This window comes from Triturus cristatus, chromosome 2_1 (assembly GCF_964204655.1).
Source record: "Triturus cristatus chromosome 2_1, aTriCri1.1, whole genome shotgun sequence".
Lineage (NCBI taxonomy): Eukaryota > Metazoa > Chordata > Amphibia > Caudata > Salamandridae > Triturus > Triturus cristatus.
Genome location: NC_140581.1, coordinates 444551807 through 444564688, shown reverse-complemented (window position 1 = coordinate 444564688; position 12882 = coordinate 444551807). Strand labels below are relative to the sequence as shown.

At 46.7% G+C, this 12882-nt stretch overlaps 1 protein-coding gene across 2 annotated transcripts in view; it reads left to right on the top strand.

Annotated features, from left to right (window-relative positions):
• The window catches only part of JMY (junction mediating and regulatory protein, p53 cofactor), a 748581-nt gene that overhangs the window by 140064 nt on the left and 595635 nt on the right, over nucleotides 1-12882 (top strand). The gene's annotated exons all lie outside the window — the stretch shown is intronic.

The window sequence follows — 12882 nt, the reverse complement described above, 5'->3', positions numbered from 1 at the left end:
ACGTCTGAGCATACCCTCCCACACTGAGTGTGGATAAAATCGATTTGGGAAAAAGGGGGTGGTGATGGACAGAGTTTCTGAATGATGCAGAATACTCTTACCAAGTCAAGAGATCATGGTTTTGATCCATCACCGTTTTTTAGCTCACTGCACCATCCCAGCTCAGAACCTGGCTACATGCAAAAACGGTGATGGATTAAAACCATGATCTCTTGACTTGGTAAGAGTATTCTGCATCATTCAGAAACTCTGTCCATCACCACCCCCTTTTTCCCAAATCGAATTCAAAATGTTAGCATTTCAGGATCCACTGTGGGTTTCACACCCGTTTTCACCACTAACTTGAAAGAGGTTAAAAGCACAAAAAATAGGGAAAATGATCTATCTCCCAGTAAAATGCCAAAACTGTGTTGAACAACTTGGTATTCTGATTCAATCAAGTCTGCCTGTTCCTGAAAGCTGGAAAGCTGGTGATTTTTAGCACCAGCAAACCCTTTGTTAGTACCATTTGCAGGATAAACACCTGACACTTTCTTCTGCAGCACTCCCCCTCCCCCCCCCCCCACCCCTTTACCAAATATACACATTTTGCTTTGTTTTGGATAATTGCTCTGCCCTCTCCAAGGGATTCCAGAAACCCTGGGAATCTGTAAACGTTCCAGGATGTTGGAGGGGGAAAAAGGACACACATTTGGCCTGGATACCTTATGTGAATAAAACGTTATGGAGGCATAGGTGCGTACTACCCTCGTTTAACTAAAAAAAGGCTTAGCACGGGGAAGTGAGGCCCACCAATGAATGGGTTAAAGGTCATCTCGCTTCCATTACCGCAGAAAAGGACCAAACATAATATCCTGTTTTTTACCGTTTTCATAATTAGAATTTTTGGAAGGATAGAAGACTTCTCTTTATTTAGGCTCCCACCACCTTCTTAGTAACTGACTCTGGTTTCGTCAAAATTAAAGCCTCCCAATTTTGAGTCTATGCAGAGGGTCTCTTTGTACAGCTTTCTTGGAAATTAGCTTTTTAGTAGCAATTACTTCTGCAGTCGAGCCTTACACAGTTTTTCATAGCAATAGGACAGTCCTTAGAACACACCCTTACTTTTTGCCTAAAGTAGTATCAGATTTTCATATAACTCGGACTGTTTCCTTACCAGTATTTTTCAACATTCTAACTTCTGGAGTGGAAAGATTTTTACAGTCTTAGGATGTTAGAAGAGTCCTCAAGTTTTATTTTGATACATATACCCAAAACAAGCCTGTTATTTGTTAACTGTGGTCCTCCTGGGACTGGTAGAACGTCTTCCAAACCAATCCTTTGCTAGGTGGATAGTTTCTTGCATTTCTTGCTGTTACCAATGATCCAACAAACCTCTCCCAGAAAAACCCAGGGCTTATTCTACACACATCTGCTTGCTTAATGAATGAACCCTTAACAAAAATGTGTAGTGGAGATACCTGGAAATCAATACACACTTTCACCAAACCTTACTGGTTGGATGAAGATTCAAGCACTGACACATTAGTAGGGCAGGCAGCTTTCAAGAATTTGCTTGGTTAACTGAGATTTCCATGTTAGTTACCCATAATCAATACTATTATTCTTTGATATTGTCAACGCAGACTAGGGATATGCTTGCTATTCTACTCTACGTTTATGACCATCAGTGAGCGTCCTACAATACAGAAGAAAAAGTTACTTTTGTTATAATCCAGATTTTGCATTGCAGGAATTTTCTCTGCAGTCAAACAATAACCTACCACCACCTCGATTGTCATTAGGTTTAGATAATCTGTCTCACATCATTTAGGCCAAAAGAACGGGAGCTGTGAGGCAAACAGCCAGTACAGCGTGTTGTGTAGTTCCTACAAATCTATATAGGATCTGCTTGTTTAGACCACATAAACTGAGGGATTGGTGTCCAGACTGATTCCAGACACCCCTAAAGGCTATGTTAGCCTTTAAACCATCTAGCTCACAGTGCCACTCTAAGCCCCCTAACCTTACCAAGGAGCGAATAGTTTCTGGCAAATATCGAACATGGCAAACCTTGATCCTTCGGTGTTTGGGGAAACAGTACAGTACTTTTCGCTCAGTCACTCTTGCTCACTTCTTCTCAGAGATACATGGAATAGGGGACGTTTTAAATAAGCATTTATTGAACATGCGTCATTCTAGTATAAAGTACATGTGCTGTGACAACCATTAAACAGAAACAGAGAGATACAATTGCAAGCACAGACAGAGTAAATAAAAGGTTGGATTCTACCATGATGCTAAAACAGTGAATATATGTAGGGGGGCAACAGCGTTTACAACGCTGTCATTCCATCGCAATACTATTACAATGCGGTCATTACAACGACCGCGTTGTTAGTACGCGATGCATTTACATCGCAAGTCATTACAAAGACTTTCTGTAGGTGGCGCTGAGGTATTGGAAATGGAAATTAATTCCAACACCTTCCCTACTGTTGCGCAATCTGTAGTAGGAATAGTAAATAATACTATTCCTAAGTCCAGAGCGCCCCCTACAGTACGTCGTTCTAATGACTTGCGATGTAAATGCATCGCGTAGCAACAACATGGTCGTTGTAACGACCTCTTTGTAAAAACATGCGATTTAATACACCTCGTTCTAATGTACTGTATTCCATGTAGACATATGGATACACTGCAGTAATCCAGCGTACTCCTAAAATGCAAACCCTAGCTAAGTTTACCTAAGTGTATGTAGGTGTGAAGCCAAGAATAACCCTAGGAAAGAGCCTACCCCATTACCGGATGGAAAAGAATGAAGGACGTCGTCTTGGTCTCGAGTTGGACACCCCGTAAGGGATGTCAGACCACTGCGTGCTGGCGTTTCTGCATGTAGGGACGCCAGCGTCTTGTGTCAGCATGGAAGCTTCTTCTCTGGTTTGCCCAGTAAAGATGCAGTGCTTGTATATCCAAAAGGTACCCTCTGGTGTTCTACCTAGATGTGCAATGATACTGTGGGCCTATTGCTCAAGGATGACCCTAGCGGTGACTTGTGTGCAGAGTTATACAGGAGATGGTAATTCTGCTGTGTGGTACTAAGAATGCTCATGCATAATAAATGACACAACATTTATTCGGCACATAACTAGGCAAGAGTATCAGCGCCTTAGCCGTTATGTAGAGCAAGTTAGGACTAATCTAGGTAAATGGTCGTGCAGCTACCTCAGTCTATATTGGGGTACACTGGGGCTCATAACGCCCACTCCTCATCCAAAGCACGATAAGATAAACTATATGTTAGTCTAAGAAGCTTAAAAACATTTTTTTTAATTAATGTTAAATAAAATCAAAAAAATATAAAAACACGGATCCTGTAAAACTATGAATTTTTTGAAGAAAGACAAGTTCTATAAGTCCCCTAGAAAGTCAATATACTGTTCAGACCAACTGAGCACATCGAAAGCCATGGTGCCCAGTGAGAGCAAGGAGAAAAATAAAACAAAATTATGTTTCCGAATTCCAATTTGGCTCATTTTGGAAAAGGCCAAATTGTTCCCATCACATGGAGAGCCAAATGTTTGTGTCCTGTGTGGTAGACACAACATCACTGTTGCTTTCCTTCACAGGTGACAGTCCCTGTAATACCTCTTGGATCAGGTTGATAGAGCAAAGGAAGCACATGACAACTGTGAGCCTGTTGCAAAGCCGGTACCATTCGTACACGAGCTGAAGCATTCCGTGGTAGCCCTAAGAATGCCACCATCAACATGGGAATACACTTGAGGACACTGTAACACATGGACCTTTAAGAGGTCCAGCAGTATGTCTACATTCGGTGGCTTAACCGATGGAAGTGTCCTACACACATTCCTATCCGCAGAATAGGCAGCAGAGCACATGCAAGATGCAGGCCACCCAGATTGATATGAACAATAGGAACCAATGCTTGCTTAGCTACCGTAGCTGAGGTGTGCCCAGATGGACACCATACGTTCACGGCAAAGTCGCACCAGGAGTGCTTTTTCCATCTCTTTGGAAGCTTGCGTAGCATGAAAATTAAAACCAGGATCTCCACTACAAGGAGTAGGACCAGCAGAAGCCCTCAAAAAACACTTCCTAATACAGAGAGTATAAATGATGGGATAACTCCGCAGATTGTCTGAAAGGTGTTTTAATAGTCCAGGACCTATGCTCTTAAATAGGTGCACATTCCCACTTGTATCCGACATGTTAAAGATACGATGTTCCATTTCCCCAAAATGGAGTGGGGAGTTAGTTTGGGCTAGTGCCTATATCTCAGCTGAAGCCCTTGCAACCTGGAGATCAAAACCGTATAAGGAAAACATTCAGTGAAGGCCGTAGGGGCACCTCCCTGACTGTGTGGGTCAGTGGAAACAAATCTAACTTACATACAAGTAACCCTGGAACTTACTGTGACCAAGTATGCAATGCCTGGCAGCATCCCACAACAACCTTGATCATTCAACATCAAATAACTCTCATTCGAGAGCAGTTTGAACATCACAACAGCTGGTGAACCTTTTAAGTGACACGATAAGTTTGCAACCAAAGCATTACATGCTCCATGAAGCATAATATCCTGACAAATTAGAGACCCGCTGAATGAAATCTTCCAATCTGAACTGCTGAGAAAAACTTGAGTGTCCCCATTCCTGCATCTAAATCTGTAAAGTAATTAACAAAGTTCATGTATGTACCCCTCTCCCAACACTTCATACCTACCTACCCTGAGATACTGTAGACTGTGCTGAAATTGCAATGTCGTGACTGGTGATGTAATATGGCCGTGGATTAACCATTCTGTGAAGGGTGACTCAGCCATGCTAAAAGGTAGTTGTTCCGATTTTTAATGTGCAGCATTGTATACTTTGCATCTCTTTGTGCCAAATTTGTCTGTCTTTCTGTTAGATTGTATGCAGAAAAAAGATGTACTATTGATATACCGCTAGGGCACGTGACCAGAACGCAGTGATTGCAGCTTCCAGCTCAATAACAGAATGGATCGCAACTGCGATTGTCCGTGTTGAAGAATAGACAATTCCGGTTCTATTACATCTGTTGCAGCAGACACAATGTTCCCCAATGAATACATCCTGGATCTAAGTGTGGTCATACCATTGTCGACCACTGCCAAAGCCTTTTCTAGGTTAACCCTATCAGTCTCACACAATCTCTCAGCAGCTTCTTGTTGAGAGAGTTTCCATACTTCGTTTTAAAGGGCATATAAGAAGCACTTTTGACGTAGTGTCTGGGGGTCGTACAAAAAATCCATAAGATCCATGCTTTCTGAGAGTAAGGACAAGTGTTGTTTCACCTGGGGCAGTGTTGAGGTTTTTAGCCACTCTAGGCATAACTTCTCAACACTGTAAGTTGTCACCACCCGAGTGTTCTGATTGTATGTAACGTTGGTCAGGCCTATGGATACTAAACCCTTCAGTGGTACCACTGAATCTTGACAGACACCTTTTTGTGTTGATTGGCCAAACCAACCATCTCTTCCGATTGGGGTTTGATGAATTGTATGAACCATCATGTAGAATGTCATCTTGTGTCTCCTCACTATGCTGTGTCTAAATATGAGAGTATAGTATTGACCGTTTCAAAGTCTCAATCATCAGAGAAATTACTGGCGGTGATGACATCACTTAAAGAAATATTAAACAAGTGTGGTATTTTCAAAAGTTCAGTTGGACCATATACATCATATGCAACCCTATCCCAAACTATTCCTTCCGGAACTGGGACTGCTGTAATGTTCACTAAGGACAGGTCTCTTTGTTTACGGTGTGATGATGCATGCGGTTTCAGTACCAAGTTCACATGTTGTACTGCGGAGCGTTTTTGGAGATAATGTCCATTCAGGTGCAAGAAAAAGACAGTCACCACACTTAGCCAAAGTACTAGGAAAAATAGATCAATTGCAATCCAGAGCTGTAGCCAGGGAGTAACAAAGTAAGTCTTTTTCAGCCAATGTTAGAAATCACGTAGGTTCGAGGCATGTGAGCTGCTGAATTCATATCTGTGCATAGATCGCCGCCTAGTGTTGGGTCCGGATGTTTGCACGTTGTTGTCCTGGAAGAGTCTTCGAAGTATCCTGGGATAGGTGACTCCTCCCCTGGACTACAGTGCGCATGGGCATCCTCTCCATCCTCAGATTGTTTTTTTCCGCCATTGGGTTCGGATGTGCTTATCTTGACTCAAGTTAGGAAAAACTTTTTACAGGCCAAAAGGCCTTTAGTTCGCGTCGGTACTGTTCCCGATCGGTATCGATAGTTATTTGTTAGTTTACTAACTTCCAGAAACCAACTTTTTCGCATCATACCCGACCATCGACCCGACATCGACGATGGAATCGAGGACGCCCTTCAAGCGGTGCCCTGTATGCAATGCGAAATATCCCCATGTCGACGTCCACCCGGTGTGCAACAAATGCCTTTCACCGGATCACAACGAGTCCACATGTATGGCCTGTGCCCGATTCCGATCCAAGAAGACTCTCCGGAATCGTCGAGCAGCGAGGCTCGAAGCGCAGCAAGCGGCACCGGCCCCGACTGACATCTTCAACGCCGAGGACGAAGATGTGCAAGACGTGGAGAACCTACCCTCCAGCCCCGCTTCCGAACACGACTCCGGATCGGAAGACGTCGAAGAACAACTCTTCCACAGAGACGAAGCCGACACCGAGGTAGGAGACTACAATGAGGCCTTAGGGGCCGAAGAGAGTAGCTCCGGTGACGAGCAAGGCCTACCCGAACAGACTTTGGATATCCCAGTGCGTCAGTCTGTGGCTCCGGTCGAGGGATCGCCTTCGGGCCTTACCCAAGACCTATCCCGCATCCATTCGGCCCCGCCCTCTGGCCCGGCCTCAGACATTAAGCGGCAGCCTATACTACCCAAAACGGCTGGTTTCCCTTCATCGAAACCGAAAGCCGTCTCGGTTCAGCCGAAACCGAAACTGAAAGTCACACTGGTCGGATCGAAGCCCACCACGCCTTCGACGCCAGCCAAACCCGTCGGCACCGACCGCACCAAACGGGACTTCGGTGCCGAGCTTGCAGCAGCCGACGTCAGCGCCGACGCACGGAAAAAGACCATCGGTACCGCCAAGCCGCCTCGGCTCCCGGCACCGAAACAATCGGCTCCGACCACAAAGGTCAAAATGGCTGCTGGATCTCACACCACTTCCAAAACAGCACCAAAGGCACAATCATCTACGCCGTCGACAGCTATTACCTCTCCTCGACTCGATGACCCCGTGGCACCGAAGACGTCCACGCCTGCCTCAACGGAACCGGTCGGCGCCAAAGAACCGTCGGCGTTCCAGGTGCGGCAAGTTTCAGCATCCTTGCAACGCATCAAAGATAAGGCGGCCCTCCAGGACACATCAAGCTCCGAGCCGAAAAAGGCTCAAAAAGCTTCTCCGGCACCGGCCAACATCACTTTTGGCCTGCCACCATCCACGGCGCCAAAACTGTTCGAAATCAGAACACGTGTCACCCACACCAGGATCACACCTGCTGAACACTCTCCTACGGAGACGTCGCCTTCACACATCATCGATGCCGCAACAGGCAGAATGATGATTCACAAAAGGAGGATAACTTCTGAGCCAGCTTTGGACTCCTACCGGATCCCACTAAAGAAAAAGCTGCCAGTGGATTCGGAACCACTTCTTTACGAGCCTCTCCATGCCTCTTACCAAGATCCACAGTCCTTATCTCCGACACACTCCGACACAGACGTTTTGGAGGACTACATGGGTGACCACGTCCCCTACCCCGGAGAGATGGACCCTCAAGGCCAACAGGACCCTGACCAAGCTTGGGATGACCCTGTAGACTCGGGTGCACCTATGGATACACAGGACCCGCAACTCTATGGAGCAAAAACGTCTCCCACAGAGGACACTGCCGCATTCAACGCCCTCATTGAACGTGCTGCGGCCAATCATGGTGTTCAACTCCACTCTGACACCATCGAGGACGATTTTCTCATGGACACTTTCGCATCCTCAGAAAAACATATTAAAACTCTACCCATGTTGAAAGGTGTCCTCAAACCAGCAAAGGACATTTTCAAAGAACCCACCAGGGCCAGAGTAATAAACCCCAGAATCGACAAAAAATATAGGTCAGCGCCTGGGGATCCTACCTATATTAGAGGACAGTTGCCTCTAGATTCCATAGTAGTCGCGAATGCTCGTAAACGGGCGCACTCGCAGACGACTGGGGATGCCCCTCCCCCGGACAAAGAGTCCAAGGTGTTAGAGACCTCCGGCAAACGGGTTGCGGCCCAAGCAGCTAACATATGGCGTATTGCCAATACTCAAGCGCTCCTGGCTCGCTACGACCGAGCGCATTATGACACACTAGAAACATTACTACAACATCTCCCTGACCAATACGAAGAGGGAGCAGAGATCCTCATCAGAGAGGGACAACTCCTCACAAACGCATCCATCAAGTGTGCACTGGATGCCGCAGATACAGCTGCCAGAGCCATAAACACTAGCGTCATGTTACGACGACACGCCTGGTTACGAATCTCCGGATTCAAACCTGAGGTGCAAAATAACATCCTCAACCAGCCGGTCAACCCAGACTACTTATTCGGGCCAGAGGTTGACACCACACTAGAAAAAATAAAAAAGGACACAGACACTGCAAAGTCCATGGGGGCTCTCCAAACGCAGACCTTTCGGAGTGGCTCCTTTCGTCGCCCCGGTAATAGAGGAGCAGGTAGAGGACAAGGGTCACAGCAAACCTACAACAAGGGCAACACCCAAAGTACCTACGATAAAAACACCAGGGGTGGATATCGTGGTTCAAGCACAAAGGGCAGAGGACGCGGATACGGCAATACCAGATCCTCTCCCAAGAACAAACAGTGACGCCCTCTCCCTTCCTCCCGACCACACAACACCTGTCGGGGGAAGGTTGCAAAAGTTCCTGGACACGTGCAACTCCATCACCACGGACAGGTGGGTCAAAGATATTATCAAACACGGTTACTGCCTAGAATTAACCTCTACTCCACCCACAATACCCCCAAAACACCGTCCTATGTCCTCAGAGCACTTAGCGCTATTACAGCAGGAAGTGCTAAGCATGATGCAAAAAGGCGCAATAGAGGTCGTACCCGTCCACGAGCAAGGTACAGGGGTGTACTCCCTGTACTTTTTAATACCAAAAAAGGACGGGTCACTCAGACCTATACTAGACCTGAGACCCCTCAACCGCTATATTCTTTCGGAGCATTTCCACATGCTCACCCTGCAACAAGTCCTCCCACTGCTCAAACAGGGAGACTTCCTGGCCACACTAGACCTCAAAGATGCGTATTTCCACATACCCATTCACCCATCACACAGGAAATATCTCAGGTTCACTATTCAAGGGCAGCACTACCAATTCAAGGTTCTTCCCTTCTGCGTCACAACAGCACCCAGAGTTTTCACAAAGTGCCTAGCTACTGTGGCGGCACATCTACGGAGGCAGCACATACACGTCTACCCTTACCTGGACGACTGGCTTGTTCAAGCAAAGTCAGCCCAGCAATGTGCCAACCACATGTCCCGCACCATTCACCTCCTTCACAGTCTGGGGTTCTCACTAAATTACCCAAAATCACATCTCCAACCCGCACACGTACAACAGTACCTAGGTGCGACCATAGACACTCTGGCGGCCACAGCTCCGCCAAATTTTGTGAGAATCAACAGCATGCAAATGCTGATTTCCAAGTTCAAACCACAACACTCCCTTCCCGCGCGAGTGTTCATGCAGTTGATAGGCATGATGGCCTCCTGCATTTTCATAGTCCCAAACGCGAGACTACATATGCGCCCGCTTCAGGAGTGCTTAGCACGTCAATGGAACCAGGCTCACGGACAACTAAAAGACCTAGTGTTGGTGAGCAGTCGGGCATACAACTCTCTGCATTGGTGGAATCCACAAAACCTTTGCAAGGGCCGACCGTTCCAAGAGCCTGTTCCACAGATAATACTGACAGCGGACGCGTCTCTCCAGGGATGGGGAGCTCATGTACTCAACTACACAGTGCAGGGACTATGGACAACACAACAAAAGAAGATGCACATCAACCTTCTAGAACTGATGGCAATCTTCCTGGCTATGAAAGCATTCAAAGTACACTTGTGCAACAAAGTCGTGTTGATCCGGACGGACAACATGACCGCCATGTACTACATACAGAAGCAGGGAGGAACACACTCTCCACAGTTGTCTCATCTGGCTCAGAGCATGTGGAAGTGGGCCATTCAGAGGAACATGTTCCTCATGGCGGAACACCTCCCCGGCAAGGACAACCAGATGGCGGATCTGCTCAGCAGACACAGCCACCAGATGCACGAGTCGGAGTTACACCCATCAGTACTCCAACCGTACTTCCAGCAATGGGGTCATCCAGAGATAGACCTATTCGCCACAAGCGAAAACGCAAAATGCCAAAGCTTTGCCGCCAGGTTTCCACAGTCGCAGGGCAATGCGATATGGATGAACTGGTCCGGCAGATTTGCGTACGCTTTTCCCCCAGCACCGTTGATACCGCTAGTGGCTCGCAAACTCAGACAACACTCACTGACACTCGTCCTGGTTGCTCCAACGTGGGCACGCCAGCCATGGTACACCACTTTTCTCGAACTTTCCGTGGTGCCGCATCAAAGGCTGCGGATCAAACCCGCGCATTTGACGCAGAACCATGGAGAGATTCAGCACCCAGATCCGCAACAGCTGAACCTGGCAATCTGGCTCCTGAAGTCCTAGAGTTTGGCTACCTAAACCTGCCACCTGACTGTATGGACATCATTAAGGAAGCTAGAAGACCCACTACCAGAGCTTGCTATGCAGCCAAATGGAAAAGATTCTTCATTTATTGCAATAATAATGACATTAACCCGCTAGACGCATCCATCCAAAACATAATTTGTTACCTCTTACACCTATACCGATGCAATCTGGCGTACACCTCGATACGTGTCCATTTGACCGCAATATCAGCCTATCTCCAGAACAGGCAGCACCTCTCTTTATTCAGAGTGCCTGCCATCAAAGCATTCTTGGAAGGACTCAAACGAGTAATTCCTCCAAGCCACCCACCGGCTCCGATGTGGAACCTCAACTTGGTCCTCACACGCCTGATGGGTCCACCCTTTGAACCTCTACACTCATGCGAGATTCAATTCCTTACCTGGAAAGTAGCTTTCCTAGTAGCGATCACTTCTTTAAGAAGAGTTAGTGAACTCCAGGCACTAACCGTTCAAGAGCCATTTATACAGGTTCACGCCAACAGGGTCGTACTACGTACCAACCCCAAATTCATGCCCAAGGTGATATCGCAGTTCCACATGAATCAAACTATTGAACTGCCCGTTTTTTGTCAAAACCCACAAACTGTCGCAGAAAGAGAACTCCATACACTAGATGTGAAGAGAGCCCTCATGTACTATATCGACAGGACTAAGATCTTTAGGAAGACTAAACAACTTTTCGTTGCCTTTGCCCCACACCACAAAGGTAACGCTATCTCCAAAGCAGGTATAGCCAGATGGATCGTTAAATGTATTCAAATTTGTTATCAAAAGGCTAAACGCACATTAACGATTCCCCCACGAGCCCACTCAACACGCAAGTTAGGGGCCTCCATGGCTTTCCTGGGAAACATCCCTTTGCATGATATATGTAGAGCAGCCACCTGGTCCACTACACACACATTTACCAAACACTATTGTGTAGATGTGCAATCAAAACAGCTGGCAGCTGTAGGACAGGCTGTTCTCAAAACTCTTTTTCAGACCGCTGCAGCTGGCACTGGTAGCCGCCGCTAATAGGAGGTACTGCTATGTATTCTATGCACAGATATGAATTCAGCAGCCCACATGCCTCGAACTGAATATGCTACTTACCAGTATGCATCTGTTCTTGGCATGTAGGGCTGCTGACATTCATATCGCCCTCCCTCCTCCCCGGCGCCTGTAGCAGCTGCAGCTCTCAGAATTACTGTAAGCATGGTCATCACTTTCTGGATCTACTCCATCACTGCCACAATGGCGAAAAACAATCTGAGGATGGAGAGGATGCCCATGCGCACTGTAGTCCAGGGGAGGAGTCGCCTATCCCAGGATACTTCGAAGACTCTTACAGGACAACAACGTGCAAACATCCGGACCCAACACTAGGCGGCGATCTATGCACAGATATGAATGTCAGCAGCCCTACATGCCAAGAACAGATGCATACTGGTAAGTAGCATATTCATTTTTGTTTGTGGGAAACTGGAGCTGGTGGTGACTTGGGTTCACTTGAATCCAGAAAGAAAGTATCAAAATAAATGAAGTAGCCAGACGCAGTTCGATCTATCTTTGGTAGCTCAGCATGTTTTGTAGAAGTGGCAGATGACTCGTTTTGAGACATATTCACATAGATGTCGGTATTAGGCCGTATTGAGATCTGTGTTTCATTTGTATTTTGTTGCTCTTCAATTTTAACAGGCACGAGTTCCATTCCGTTGTTGGTAGGTCCTTCACTTCATAGAATAGGATCTTCAAATGTTATTAATCTTTCTGTCTGAACTTCCTGTATTGTAGCGAGAGGAGATCGGCACCTACCCAGAAGCCCATGCGGCCCTACTATTCAGTATCTGCCACATTGTGTGGTTTGATCAGATCAATGGGGACACATTTCGTTTCTTTCTTGCCGGCAAGGGCTGGAAGAAGTGCTGTTCTTGTTCCTCGACAGCCAGGACAGGTAACGGTGCTCTGTAAGATGGCCCAAATTCTTGTTTTTATCCACAGTATTTTCTCTTCCCTGGTCCCCGATCTTAGGGATTCAAGCAGGTCTTGCCGAAACAGTTTTCACTTCC